The 15,454-nt window shown below is 45.6% G+C and overlaps 1 protein-coding gene across 4 annotated transcripts in view; it reads left to right on the top strand.

Annotated features, from left to right (window-relative positions):
* The first annotated feature begins 8,221 nt into the window (after positions 1–8,221).
* The window catches only part of SLC8A3 (solute carrier family 8 member A3), a 186,008-nt gene continuing 178,775 nt past the window's right edge, over positions 8,222–15,454 (top strand). For 2 of the 4 annotated variants that reach the window (XM_043549309.1, XM_043549310.1), the window contains exon 1: positions 8,222–8,955. The gene's annotated coding sequence lies outside the window, so the exon portion shown is untranslated. The remainder of the gene's footprint in view (positions 8,956–15,454) is intronic. The other 2 variants (XM_007054229.4, XM_007054233.4) reach the window with 1 other exon arrangement.

Raw genomic sequence — 15,454 nt, 5'->3', positions numbered from 1 at the left:
CACAGCTCCTAATAACCAAAGCTAAAATGGAAAGCTTGGAACAAATAGAACATCGGTGTCCTAGAAACTTTCTCCCCAACAGCCAGCATCTTCTCTTTCCTACTTATCCTTCCTGTCTCTACCCTCACTTCTGTCTGTCACCATATGTGCTCTTTGGAAGACATCTGTTCCATTCACTGGTCCTCTGGGCTGTCTCTTGCTGCCACTTCAACAGGGACCTTCTGCTAGTCCTGTTTCTTGCCTTCTTGAAGCACAGTTCCAGCTCCTCTAGGAACTGTTCATGCTCTGCAACAGTTCTGTAGTCCAACAATGTCAATTGGATACCCAAACGGGATTTATATTGGCCTGGAACAGCATTCAGGGATCCTGCTGAGCTCCCTTCTCATTCTTAATGTAAGTGAAGGCATCTTGGAAACATAACCACACTTTGTCCGTGTGCCTCCAGTGGGGAACTTGGTGCTCCAGTGATTCTTATTAAGGACCTGAACTCATACAGACTTACGTCTCAGTCCTGCAGAGAGGTAAGTGATTCTTGCCCTCATGGTAGTGCAGCTGACAGTCTTCTACCTAAGGCAGAACCTGGCAGCTGCCTGTGGAAATGGTGTTATGTGCTCTGGCTATATACACAGGAGCTCCTTTCTCCTTCACCAAGGGTTCTCTTAGCAGGGTTTCCTTACATTTGTAGGGTTCCCTTTTATATTCCTCTGTGAGTGCCTTCAACCCTCTATTATTTTTGCTTTCCTTATTCTCCAGATTATCCCCCCTTTTTTTTTTTTTTAGCTCCAAATCAAGCTTGTTGCCTTTCAAGTCTCTTATGTATATCAGTTAGTACATCTGGGTATTTTGTTTCTGCCTGCCTCGACTTCAGTCACTTGATCACAAGTTCTCCTGTATTTCTCATTAATTCCCCTGAGCAGGTTTGCATCTCAGATCCCATTGATCTTGAGTCAGACATTAATTCTCTGTCTGCCTTTGTGGCACCACACTCCTTGTCTTCCCCAGTTGCACTTCATTTATGAGTGGCACGTTGGGCCGCCTTGGTGACTTGTACACAAAGGCTGTTCGGAGAGAGAGGCCCTCTTCACAGGCATATGTTTCAGGGTCTCTTGTTTTTAAAATGGCATGTGTAAAGTACAGTCGAGTTCCATTAAAGAGCAGTCCTTTTTGCTGGAGTCACACCCCCACTCCCTTTCACCAGCTGAAGTTTGTCCAGTAGAAGATATTCCCTCACCCACCTTTTCTCTCTAATAGCCTGGGACTGCCATGGCTACAACCACCTTCATGTATCCCCACACCCCTGAGTATTTGGAACATAGTGAGTTACGAAACTGATCAGACAGAAGAGAGAGAAACGTGTAGAGGGGGGAATGGTAGACACAAGCAGCCTGTCCTTTGGGCTCACTGCAACCCCACTGGTGGGGTCTCCAGGGTGAGTGGGGAAGAAGGAATCAGTCCCCGTCCCTTCCTGTTTTGGGCTCTCAACAGCTCACAAGTGGATCCTCTATTCTGTCATTTTAATAAACCTTAATACTTAAGCTGGCATCAGAAACTCTGACATTGGCTACTGTGTGAGTGGCAGCTTTTTTCAGCAGTACGTGCACCAGACCTAGCCACAGACATTCATGCCTTTGCCACATCCAGGCTGGGTTACTGCCATGCACCCTAGTTGGAGCTCCCAAGTTACTTGACGACTACTCCGAAGCTACCATACCACTAATGCAAAAGGTGGTCTGTCTGCTTAGTGGAGTGAGTTGATGTGAGCATGTTATTCCTGTGCTTTCTGAACTGCCTGAGTTCCTATTTGCTTCTAAGGGCAATGTAAGGTGTCTATAATCTATACAGCCCCTCCTATGGTATGGGACCTAGCTACCTTAAAGACCACCTTGTCCACTGTGCACCATCACAACAGCCAAGATCAGCAGAGGCAGTCTTGTTTTTAGTCCCTAGATATGCAGTCTTGAAGGGTGGATGAAACACATGTTCAAGGGAGAGTTCCTGGCTATGGAATATGCTCCATATGGCTCCCTATCAGACCCTGAGTCTGACTTTCTGAACATTGTGCAAGGCCCATCCTTTTGGTCCAGAAGTTGTTCTCCTCGAGATCACTTGTATGGAGAGTTTTCCGGTGGCAGCTTGGGGTAGCACAGAGAAGACAATGTTTGGGCCATCAATTGTTTAAATTAACATGTTACATTCTGTTCTCAGGGGCCAGTGTGTAGAGCCTTCAAAAATCATTAAATACATGTGACATGAACCCCGCCCATGTTAAACTTAGCAACGTAACTATTGACCCCTAAATTAAATGCTAAAAGTGTAGCTCCACTCTGAATAGAGACTGACATTTTCTTCTTTAACAGGTCTGCCCTTCTCTGTGCCATAGCCAGACTTGCTGGCTTCAGTGGTTAAAAGATTTTACTCCTGTTAGCCTTGCAGAGACAGCCCAGCTCAGAGTGGGGGGGACTGCATTCTCGTCTGCCTTTCTGAGTCATCCACTGAACTCCACTTACAGGGCCAACCCTGTGAATAAAGCTAATGGGGCTGTACAGTTATCACTGGGATCATTAGTGAATGCCAGTGGGATTGCACAGGTGACACCAAGGATACAATTTGCCCTGCAGCACCTTTATTGCTAGTGGTGGTCTGTGTGAAGAGCCCAGTCACGCTCTGAGCCTTGGGTGTGTTTGCAGAGCTGGCTGTTAGAGAACCCAGCATTTTCCTTGTTAACTGAGCTCATTTGCTCTGGAGTCACTGACCCATGATGCCAGTTTTCTTTTGTTTTTGTTTTTGCAAAGTCACTTTTCAAAGTAAAACTGCACTTTTAGGGTTCTCCAGCTGAAATCCTCCTAATACTGTAAATGCCACGTTATCCAATCGCTTCGGATGCTGAAATGAAGAGTTGCCTGACGAAAGCTGAATGAGGAAGAAAAGCAGAGCTTTAAGAAACATATAGCTAATGAAACCCAAATCCAGGTGATCCAAGGTCAGGTTTGAATGAAAATGGCTCACTCTTCTAACCCCATCAGACACAAGTAACTTTCAATGACTTCAGTTATTTGTGGCCTGTATGGGGACAATAAGGTCTTCAGTGTTGTATTGAGTGCTGAATGAATGGGAAAGATGTGAGTAAAAGTAATGCATATTTGAAACTGCTCTAAGGCAGTTAGGGGAGCAACTGGCACCAGAAGAGAAAAGCAAAGTGTTGGGAGCTGTTACATTTCTGTGAGTGTGCTTAATGAAAGAATCCAGTTTAATCCTGCTGCCGGCTTGGCTACTTCAGCCAACATACACTACAATACCTGCGTCATTTTGAGATTTGGGAGGGAAACTACATGAAATTCTTTAAAAAAAAAAAATTACAGTAGAAGTGTCTTGGATGGGTATAGAGAGAGACTGCATAGGAAGGGGCCAGTTTCTGTCTGCTCCCAGTGATTCTCCCAAACAACCATGGCGCTAACGGATTTGTGTGTCAGTAGGTGACATTGCCCTGGCAATGCTTTGGGAAAGCGTGCGTGTGATTTTCAGCTAAGTCCTAGTTGCAGAATCTCTAACTTGTGATGAAGTTTGAGGAAGGAAGAACTCAGTTGGACTTTAAGATCATGGATTGTTTGTTGCATTGGCAGGTAGAAAAAAAATCTCTTGATATGAAAAACTGAGCACCAGCCCTGCATCTCTTGCACATCATATAGTGCCAGTAAACTCAATGGGAGTTTGAGGTGGCTTCAGTTTTTGAGTGCGCAAAGAATGGATGAGTGGGTGGGTCCTTGATCTGGAAGCAATGACAGAAAACTGAAGATGGGATCACACAGGGTCCTGTTAATACTATTACCCTACACTGAGGTGCTGAAAGGGAACATTTTATAAAGGCTTTTGTTTTAGCACACACATCATAAAAACGAATAATTATCGGCTACAGTTGTCATGGTCCGATATGCGTGTGATCCATCTATGAAAATGAAGATAAATGTATGTTGTTAGAAATAGTCAAGTATTGGTATTCAATTGTCTTCTACTAGGTCTGTCAGGTAACACTTGAAAAATCACATGTGCTGGAGTCCAGTATTAAAACGTGAAATTCAAGTCTGTACTGTGGGAATGTAAACTGCAGTCCAGTATCTTTAATATACATGAGACTAACCTAAAGTAAGGTACATTTTTCATTGGCAGATTTGGATATTTGCCAGCCTGGGTTGGTACCTGCCAAAAACATCTTAAGATTGTTGAGAAATAAAATATTTAATCTACCCGTGTTGTACTAATTTATTTCTTTCTGACTGAGAGACATGGTTTATGCACATATAGAATGGGAAAAAAGAGGGAAATGCCTGGGAGCATTTCTTACATGTATTAGGCACAATTTTATGTCCTGGGTTGTAGAGATGAGGTGAAACAAAACATCTGTGTATAATAAAGAGTTGTCTGTCTTAAATTATTATCAACCATAAATGTGTGTGTTGCCCCCAGGCCTTGTTCCTACCGCCAAGCAGTTTGTACCGTCACGCCTCAATTCTAGACCAGCTCTCACTGAGAATTAAACAAAAAATAATTGTTTCAAATCACCAAAAAAAAAAAAGAATTGTGGATTGAAAGAGCTGCTGCACCTGCCAGTAAGGGATGTAGCCTCTCAGCCCCAGGAACTGAAGATATTGGACTAAATCCTGCCCGGAGTTAGTATGGTGAAATTCGAGAGTAACTCCTTCAACCCCAGTGGAAGTACAAGCATCAGCCCTCGAGCCAGCACTAAGGGCAATCTGAGGAAAGGTGTGTTTGAGGCAAGGGTTTGGTCTGGTAAGATGAAGTGGCTGGCACCAGACTCAACCTCGTAAGTCAGGCACACGTCAAGAGGAAGTGGAAATCGGCACCATAAGAAAAATGTTGTGCTGAATACCAGCAACATCTCCTGGCTCCAGCCACTGCTCCAGCCAGACCCCTAGAGCAGGCTGAATAGTAAAAACAAAGATCCATTAACATTTTCCCACAAATAAAAGTGCAGTTTGAGGTGTGTGATGATTTGCGATCAACTGTTCAGACAGTTGCTGCCTAGTTGTAAAAATATTTGAATCCTAAATATTCATTGATTGGAGCAGGAATGGTTATTTGGAAGAAGATTTATACCTGAAGCTCATTATTGGTTGGTCTCTTATTTAAAATATTTGTTATCCAATCAGGGGAGCTGAAACAATACCATGTGACGTGGTGATGCGCCACGCACTGTGAAGAGTAAACAGCTCACAGACAACCCAGGAGCTAAAAATTATTCATCCAAATTATTACATGGTGAATTTCTGCAATAACCAACACATTAGGAGGACAAAAGATCAGGATCAGCTTGTGAAGAATTCATTAACAAAAAGGGGGCTAAATTTTGTAATGTAAATAAATTTTTGTAATAAATTTTGTAATGTAAATAACTAATATTTCACTCAGCTCTAGTTTCAATACGTCATATTGACAAGTAGTACTAGCTAATCTACCATACAAGACAAAGGAAGTATGACCATGCCATAGCTTAATGTGGTAAGTGGGAACCACAAAGCAAGTATGACCAGGAACATCACAGGACTAAACCTTGGTTGGTAGGTGATAGTAAGTGTGGCTTATTGAAGAAACTGTATGACAAAACAAACCTGTGGTCATAGTCTTAGTGCATCTGACAGGGGTTAAAATTTAATAACAAGTAGGGCTGTCAAGCGATTGAAAAAATAATTGCGATTAATCACACTGTTAATAATAGAATACCATTTATTTAAATATTTTTGGATGTTTTCTACATTTTCAAATATATTGATTTCAATCACAACACAGAATACAAAGTGTACAATTTGTACTGGTATTCTATAATTAACAGTGCGATTAACTGCGATGAATTTTTTTAATTGCAGTTAATTTTTTGTGTTAATTTCATGAGTTAACTGCGATTAATCGACAGCCCTAATAACAAGCAACAATTCATAGGTAGAGTATAATATAGCTAATGAAGCCTCACACCACTCCAGTATAAAAGGTGGATGATTGTTTGTATGAGAGTAGTGCCAGAGGATCTGGGCCCCATTCTGCTAAGCATCGTACAAACACACAGTCTCTGTCCCACTGAGCTTACCCTCTTCATAGACAAGTCAGACACAGGGTAGGAAATAGGAGCTATTGCTGTCCTCTTATTACAGATGGGGAACTGAGACATGAGAAATTGAGTAACTAGGCCAAGGTCAAACACATTGGCACAGTTGGGATCAGAAATCAATACTTCTTGTCTCCTGGTTCTGTGTCTTAACCACAAAAGCCGTCCTCCTCCTACATCATATCTTACTCGCTGTCAGAGCTCAGGATTAGTAACAACACCGGTACCAATTCTATTCTTACACATTGCAGGTATAGGTGTAGTGACAGTCACATGACTGACAATGGCCATGGCCCAGGCACCATGGATCAGAAGAAACCGAATGAAACATGACCCTACACACAGCTGCCTGTGGCTTAGGCAAAGCATTCTAGCCTTCCCCTGACATCCACAGATATCAGGGAGTAATGCCACGCTGCTGGTTTCATGCATAGATATTATTAATCATTGTTTTCCGTGTGTTAGGCATAAAGGACAGTGGAATGGTGAAAGCCTGATGTTAGCCAATAGTGCTGGGGCTGGGGACTTTTGTATTACTGGGGGCCCCATGTTTGTGTGTGGGCTACAGTCCTGTGCACCTTCTCTGCTGTGTGCGTGCTTGCCTGGTGCTGTGTAAACGAGAGCTGCTCCCAGATCCCTCTCTCCCTTTTATTGCCAGGTCTGCTCCAGTTATTCAGATGAGCTGCCTTCCCTGTGTCAGGAACAGCCCATCTTATCTGTTGCACAGGTGGATGTTGCTTGTTCTGGGATGAACCAGATGGCTAGTTTGTGGCGGGCCTCCTTTCTCAGGATAAACTCCTCTGCAAAGACCCCAGTGCCTGTCTGATTTCCTAAGGGCAATATTTTCTCTACATGCTTTAGTGATAGCCTCCAGCAACCCCCTCTCTCTGCCCCACGTAGGCTACAGGCCACGTCTGTACTGCTGACTCTGCAGCATGGGTTGGGTTATTTGTGGAGAGCTGGAGTTGTACGCAGTGGTGGCTGACTTTGGGGGCTGGGTGTGCTTGCAGCAGCTAGAGTTCATAAGTACTGTACATGTGTGATACTTTGCATTCTCCTTGTTTGGCTAGGCAGCCCTCTGCTATTCATTCATTCTTTCTGTAGGTACCTTTTTTCCTGACTTGCCTCTCCTTCGTTGCCTAGCTCCTCACCTCTCGGCATCCCTTTCCTGTCTTAACTTTCTCCATGTATACGTCTGCTGCTGTGATGGGCCTGGGGTCAGAGCAGTTACATGGTTCTGGAACAGGTTCAGAATGCTCCCTGTCCTACTTTGTGTTGCCAGTCTGCATAGTCACTTTTGACATGGGCAATTTGCACTTGTGTAAGTGCTTAAGTCTTCAAACTAAAAGCTGCTGCTTCAAAACGCAGAACAAGTCAAATGATGAAAGAATATACCAGCGTGATGAGTTTACAACAGGGTAAAGACAGCGTCCCTTTATAAAACAGTACCTCATTCTCCAGTAATGCTTGTTACTCTTTTGTACGCTGTTTGAGGACATTGCTCTACAATACTTCATAATTCTTTCAGAGGTAGCCTATGCCAACAGGTAAATCTTATGGGAGATACATTCCCCCTTCCCTGCTGCGGTTGTGCCTGACAAACCTAGAGGCAATTTTAGGCTGTGAAAAACATTGTGTCTCTACATAATTTTGTGTTTTACACAAAATGCAAAGCCATCATTCTGTTCTGTGGCTGTGGAACATGCCTAGCCCAGTCTGCTTTGGCCAAAGTCAAATACCAACATGTGAGACAGCATGTATTTTTAGCCTAAAAATTATTTGCCACCCTTCACAAGTTGTTGTTTGACTTTGGTTAAAAAGATGACTGGGTGGATCCCGCACCCACAAAACAAAGCATGCAGTTTCAAATGAATACCCAGGACACAAAGCTAGGACTGACTCTGCCTATATAATTTTCTTGGCTATATTTAATCTCTTAGATGTGTTTGGCAGATACTTTAAATTTGGTTTACAATCAATATCTTTTGATCTGAAGGTGAGCTCCTGGTATCCCTCCCTCTTCTGACTGAAATATACAAGGGACCAAGTCAAGTCAATAAACTTAGAGGTTCCAGTGGTGATCTCTGTTCAATCAGCGTGTGTGAAATGTAATAAAGCTGGTCTGTCTGTATTTATTTTGGACAGGGTTTGTCTGGGGGTTTATTGTGATTTTTTTTTTTTTGGCTATAAACAATCTGGAAACCTCCCCCGCCCCAATTCAGAAGAATAAATATGCATGGCTTGTAATTCTGTTGCAGTTCTTGCGCCCAGCTGATACGGTGACGTGCAGTTTGGAGGCTTGGAGATTGGCTTTTTGATTTGGCTTCTTGCTGCAGTTGTGCAAACCTCGTTGTCTCTCAGAAGTCGGGCTCAGCGGCTTGCCTGGCGCTGTGATGCTGGAAAGTCTCAGCTGAGCCCCGATGGTGTGAGAGAAAAGGGGGAAGCCCGGCACATTCGATTGCAATTGGGGCACAATCCAATTTTTCCTCTTCAATCCCCATTCCTCCTCCTCATTCTTCCCCTTCCCACATCTCCCCTCCCTCCCCAAACTATATTGCACACCCCCTGAAGATCAAGGCCGGGGGATTTACCAACATTCAACCACCCCTCCCTGCCCCCCCGCCCCCGATTTCCCGATGCACTTCCCCACTCACCCTGACAGCTGCAAAAGAGAGCAGAGGGTTTTTAGCAAGCGAGGCAAGTTGGACTGACATGCAAAGGAGGACCCCGCGCCCCTCGCCAGTCAGTGATTAACCACCGGCTGCAATGAGCTCTGTTTAAGAACCGGCAGGATCTGTATTGGGGAGCAAGCCAGCCCCCCAGGAAGCCAACCAGGAGGGGTAAGTAAGAGGGCTCTGTCGGAAATGCAGGGCGAATGGTTAAGTTTCCTGCGATGAAGCAGGTCCTGATTTATTGCATGTGAATTCCCACAGAGGTATGGTGGGGGGCAGGGATCTCGCTGCCAGAGCATCCAGCAAGCAGAGAAGGGGTTTTAACATTGTAAACCCGGGCAGCTTCGTCCCATTCGTGCCGTTTTCCTGCCCCCCCTCTCTCTCCCCGAGCCATAGTCTGTGTGTGTGTGTGTGTGGGGAGAACAGATGGAGATAAACCGGCTGCTGCTGCAGCTTCCCAGCCCGGCGCGAGCAGCCTCTGCGCTTGGGCCAGGCGCAGAAGCTGGCGGGGTTTGCGCGGCAGGGGAGCTGCCGGTGTCGTGCTCCGGGCTGTTCGGCTAACGTGGCCCGGTTTCCCTCCCCTCCGTAACGCCGTGTCTCGGGGAGCAGGAGCTTTCCGGGGGGGGGAGGGGTCCAATCTAAAATAACAACAAGCCGGCGGCAGCAGCCGGGAAGGAAAACGCTCAGCTCGCTGAGCGGTGTCAGACCCAAACCCGGGATTCACGGCGAACGTGCCGAGAGCCCCGACTGCTCCTGTGCAAAAGCAAGCGGCGGCGGCTGTGGGGCAGAAGAGGCAGTTTCCACTGCCCCCTCCCCGGGTTGGTGGGGGGAGGGGGCGGGCACGTTAGCCGGAGTAAATGCCTCTAATGCAGTGCTATAAATTTCTTGCTTTCCAATGCCTGACTCGGGCGAGGGAAGCAATCCGAAGGGGGCAGCGTGCAATTTGCAAAGCGGTTGAAATTGGCCAGGTGCAATTCCCCCTCGGACAGGAAAAAGCTTGCAGCAGCGTCGGTGAATCTCTGGGGCTGCAGGCGAGAGCGTTTTATTTGTATTTATTCCTGGGGGGAGGGGGCGGCACTCGAAAAGCCCCCACCAGAATCGGGAGCAGGATTGCTATGAGCCCTTCCGAAGGCCAGGCACCCCTGGAAGCCCCCGGCGTGTCTGCCTGGCTGGCTCTCAGCGCGTGCGATTAATCTCGCACAGCTGTTGTGCTCCATCCACTTGTGCTGAGATCTTGTTTACCTCGGTTTTCAAATATAGCCACTGCGCCAGGCTCTTCCCTAAATAGGGCAAGGGCAGTTTACTTTATAGTAGGAGACCGGGATTTCTGCTCTTCGGAAGGGGGTTACCCTGCTGCCCCTCAGGGCTGTTTATGCCTTGGCCTCCCTTCCCCAAGAGGGAGCGGGGACCAGCCAAATACTGCCAAGCATAGGAAGACATAGTACTTTCTTCTGTACCCTTTTTAACAATGGTTTCTTCCAACCCCCACAATCCTCTGAACACACACACACACAATTTGACCTAAATGTTGAATAATTTTATACTCTTTCTCCCCCCCCCCCTTTTATTCCCCCCTCCACCAATAAGACTCCCCTTGGGTCTGAAATCAAACACCTGTACATAAAAAAAGTGACATGCCCATTTTTCTCAAGCTGAATTGCCGTGTAATAATGGGGTTCTCGGCTTGCTTGGGATATCCCTGGGGCTTGATTTTGGGGTTAACCTCCCCAAATATACTTAAAAATTAAGGTGGGGTGGCAGGTGTTTGTGTGCCCTATAATGGCCTTTTTGTTGGGAGTGTCAGAAGATACATTTCTATTCACATCTCCCTCTCCTGATATCTGTTAGGGGGAAGGGCAATTTTGCTGAGCCATTTTTGATTCTAAGAGGAGGTCCTAAAGACAGAGCAATGGAAGACTGTGGGCAGCCTCCAGCCAACATCTTCCCATTCAAAAGCTTGTAATCTGTTCGGCTCTTGCAGCCTACTATTGAAGCCGAGGAGAGCAGGAGCGGGCTGTAGGGGATCATTAAATCTCATAGGCCTTGTAGATAATTTGTAGGCTTGGTGCAATGGGGAGAGGAGAGGCAGCTTTCACATGTGGTGCTAACAGTTGGGAAAAAGTTAGAAACTTGCTCTATCTGCAGCTGGATTACAGGCATTTTATTTGCCTTTTGTGCAATTTTAGTAATGAAGGTAATTTGTGTTTGGTAATTCGTGTGCTTGCATATAGGCTTGGGTGGTTGTCTTTTGCAATAATTTTTGTTCACTGGTTAGAAGTAATGAGTTAGAAGGAGAGAGGGCATAAACCCTCTATAAAGGAATATACAGTTCAGGAAAGAGGAGGTGTTTATCTTATTAGAGCTGTGACATGGGAGCTGGGACTCCTGATTTCTCTTCTCCGCTCTGCCACTAACTTGTAGTGTGACCTGGGGCAAGTCCCTCAACCTCCTTTTTTCTCAGTTTACCTATCTGTAGACAAATGGGTATAATACCTACTGCATGGAGGGGGGGAGTTGAGGCTTAATTAATTCATATTTATAAAGCACTTCAGCTCCTCAGATAAAAGGTGAAATATGTCCAAACACAAATGTCTTAATCTAATAACCTATAACCCCAATTAACATAGTTGCAAAATCAAAACCACCCAACACACTATCCCAGAATTGGCACCAGCATGCATTGCCAAGGGCTTGTGGCTAAGGTGCTGCCCTAGAACTTGGGAGATGTGGGTTCACTCCTTGCCTCTGCCACAGGTTTCATTTGGGATCTTGTGCAAGTCACTTAATCTCTCTGCAGTTCAGTTCCCTATCTGCAAAACAGGGATAATGACATTTCCCTGCCTCCCAGCTGGTTTGCAAGGATAAATTCATTTAAAGCTTCTGAGGTACTCAGATACTAGGGTGAAGGGGGCCACATATCTATCAAGAAATGGACATGCATAGCAGCACTTGCACTGTTCAGTATTCAGAATAAATAGCCCACTTATATGTAAAGCGATTGCTTAGATTATGACAAGTAGTGTTCCCAATACTCGTATCCAGACTGGATAGTCCATTATGTTTTGGATCATGCAAACACTCTCCATTGTTCCAAACACCAATCTTCAGAATGACACCACTAGGATATTACACTTATATTCTAAGTATTGGTGGAATGCTTGGGTCATGTGAATACTGTACCATATCCCAGATGCTTTTCTGTTGGTGCTTACTGAGCATGTGCAAGACTGTGAGCTGCCCAGTACAGTCAGTATTGAAAATAATAGACTTGACTTGTTGTTGAGGAGAGCTCTACGTGTCCCTTGCAGAGAAGTGAATCATTTGCAATGCTGCTCCTGAATTTTCTTATCTTTTTGTATTTCAAAGGTTGTGGAATAAAAGCTGTAAGTATATGACAGCAGCAGAGTTACACCAGGGATGAATTTGGTTGAGTATGTTTCTATTTTCCTCTGAAACACGGGGTATTGAAGCTGGATGGAGATGGTCTGAGAGTCTATGGCAAATCCTACTGCTGGTTAAAAGGTGGTTTGTGAAGGGACTTGACTAGGTCATTGACTCCTCTTGTGTTTTGATTTGGTGTGTATCCATACAATTGGACAGCTTCAGAAAGGCCTGACTAAATTAGACATCTTCCCTTTCCAAGGATAGGAAGTGTTATAATTGAGTGTGTCAGCACTTTTTAGAGAAACCACATTAAAACGAATCCTTCCTCCATGAAAATATTTTAAAACCAAGGTTTATAAATATAAATGGATTATCTGTTCTATTCAGTCAAAATACAACCATCCCCTCCATCCCAAATCTTCCTGAATAACCAAGGAGCCTTTTGAAAAACATTTTTGCATGTTTGTACAATTAAAAATGACTTTGCCTGCCAAATTTAATTTGTTTTTCAATCAGGGAGTAATATGATATAATTCTGTATTAAAAATAAATAATTAAATAAATGAAATTAAATTACACAAAAGGTGGGGATGGGGGAAATCTCTGATGTTAAAATGGAAAAACCTCTGAAGCCAGGAAATTCATAGTTGAGCTGCTCCGGCATCCAATCACCCCTCTGTGTCCAGGTAATTTCACAGTTGTTACTGTTTGTATACCATTTATATTACAGTAACTGCTAGAGGCATCAGCCAGGTTGGGTGCCCGTGTTGCTAAGTGCAATATAAACATGTAGTCCATGACAATGTGCATCCTGAAGAGCTTATGCATCGTTAATACTTTGGTCTAATTCTGGTTGTTGGGCCGGTGCGGGGCGGGTGGCTGGAGTTAAGTGGCCTGTGAGATATGGGAGGTCACACTACGTGATCTGGTGGTCCCTTTTGGCCTTATGATCTTATGAAGCTATCATAGAGTTTCAGCTGTTCTTGGGGTCCCACGCTCTGCATGGCTACCTGAGAGCCTGGTCCTCCTGCTCTTGTTAAATTAAATGGCAAAACTCCCTTACACTAAATGGTGCAAGTTCATACCGTAAGTGAAAGAATTTGTGACATTAACTGGGGTTGCTTACCCTTCCTCTCCAAAAGAATCATGAACATTCCTGAGTTTCCTAGCACATGTTGGAAAATTAGAGTCCTAGATTACTTTGGGGCTCATCATGGCACATAAGTTATTTAGAGTGCCTTTTCCTCTTTACCTTTTTCTGCCTTGGCTATTTAAATTGTCAACTTTTTGGCACAGGGGGTCATGTATACAGCATCTCGCACAACGGGCAACTAACCCTGAGTGAAGGCTCTAGGCATTACTGTAATATAAATTATTAAAATAGTAATAACAGTAAGGCATCAGTATGCAATGATGTGTCATAACGGGGTGTGTCAACCCATCTTTCCAATGACACAGTGAAAAGGACCAGATGTCATAATGCTTGTGATGGATCATCACCGTGTACTTATTTTATCCTGTAGGGCAGGGGTGGCCAACCTGAGCCTCTGAAGGAGCCAGAATTTACCAATGTACATTGCCAAAGAGCCACAGTAATACGTCAGCAGCCCCGCATCATCTCCTACCCCCCTGCTCCCAGCATCTCCCGGCCACCGTCAGCCCCGCTGATCAGTGCCTCCCTGCACCTCCCGATCACCTGTTTTGTGGCAGGAGGCTCGGGGGGGAGGGGGCGGGAAGGGGCGGCGTGGGGGCAGGGCCTGTGGCAGAGCCAGGGGTTGAGCAACGAGCACCCCCCCAGCACATTGGAAAGTTGGCGCCTGTAGCTCCAGCCCCGGAGTCGGTGCCTATACATGGAGCCGGATATTAACTTCTGAAGAGCCGCACGTGGCTCCAGAGCCACAAGTTGGCCACCCCTGCTGTAGGGCAAATTATAAACAGGTGGTGGCCCCAGCCTTAACTCTGAATTTCCTGAGAGTTCCATTTTTAAATCCAGCCACTAGGGTTCATGATCTCCCAGCTGAACTTCCACTGATGTCACTCAGGGCAGGTCTACAGTACAGCCGGGATCGATGCTCTGAGACCGATCCACCGGCGATCAATTTAGCGGGTGTAATGAAGACCCGCCAAATCGGCAGCAGATCACTCTCCAGTCAACCCCTGTGCTCTACCCATGACGAGAAGAGTAAGGTAAGTTAACGGGAGAGTTTATCCCGTCAACCCCCCCCGTGCGGTGTAGACCCCGCGGTAACTCGACCTGAGGTACGTCAACTCCAGCTACGTGAATAACTGTTGCGTAGCATAGGTCGACTTACCACGGTAGTGTAGACATAGCCCAAGAGTCGAGCATGGGGCTTAAGGGAGGTATATGGCTCTTTAGAGTTTCCTTACATTAGTTTTTGCTAACAAAAAACCCCCACACCCAGCAACGGGCACTTGCCATGCTAACAATAAAGATAGCTTTTCCAGAGCTTCCATTTTCATTTGCTGGCAGGTTATTTTAAGAGAGCACAATGATCTCGTTCCATTTGTTACTGTGGGACTAGTACCCTGCCAGGGGGCACAGATCAGCATTCACATCACACTCCCTGTCAGGGCCGGGAAAGCTAATGATCCAATCAGTGGACCAAATTCGGTGATGAACCCTGGTCACGTGCCACCTGAGGCACACTGCACATGCGCTAAGAGGGGGAGTATCCAGCCTCCTTTCGTCTCAGCCTCCCAGCTACAAGTACAGGCAGAGACATGGTGGTCAAACAGCAATCAACAATATTAATATCTTATACATCTAAAGGGCTTTTTATCCAGAAAGGTTTCGAAGAGCTTTAAGGCTAGATCCACAAAAGGATTTAAGCCCCTAAATCCAACATTTAGGTGCCACTGAAATCTTCAAAAGCCCTAATCAGTTGCCATCTAACCCTAGGTTCCTAAAATCCCTTGGCATCTGAGTTTCTAACAGTGAGCATGTGTACAGCCACCTCAGTCGTAGCACCTGGGTGCCCATCTCATACCTAAACTCCAGCAGGATCCTCAAACTAAGCAACCCCCCCACTTACGAGGCCTGATCCAGTAGGCAGTCTTAGAGTATGTCTAAACCCACACAAAATGGCCTGGCCAGGGCAGGGGGAATGAGAGGGTGGCGGCAGTAACAGCCTCTTTTAGCCCAGCGGTTAGGGCACTCACCTGAGAGGTGGAAGACCTGCTTTCAGATCTCTGCTCCACACATATATATAAATAAATGAGAGAGAGAGTGTGCGTGAGAGCACGCGCGCATTGTAGCCGGGTC

Source organism: Chelonia mydas, chromosome 6 (genome assembly GCF_015237465.2).
Source record: "Chelonia mydas isolate rCheMyd1 chromosome 6, rCheMyd1.pri.v2, whole genome shotgun sequence".
Taxonomy (NCBI): domain Eukaryota; kingdom Metazoa; phylum Chordata; order Testudines; family Cheloniidae; genus Chelonia; species Chelonia mydas.
This window is presented reverse-complemented; position numbering and strand designations above follow the sequence as displayed.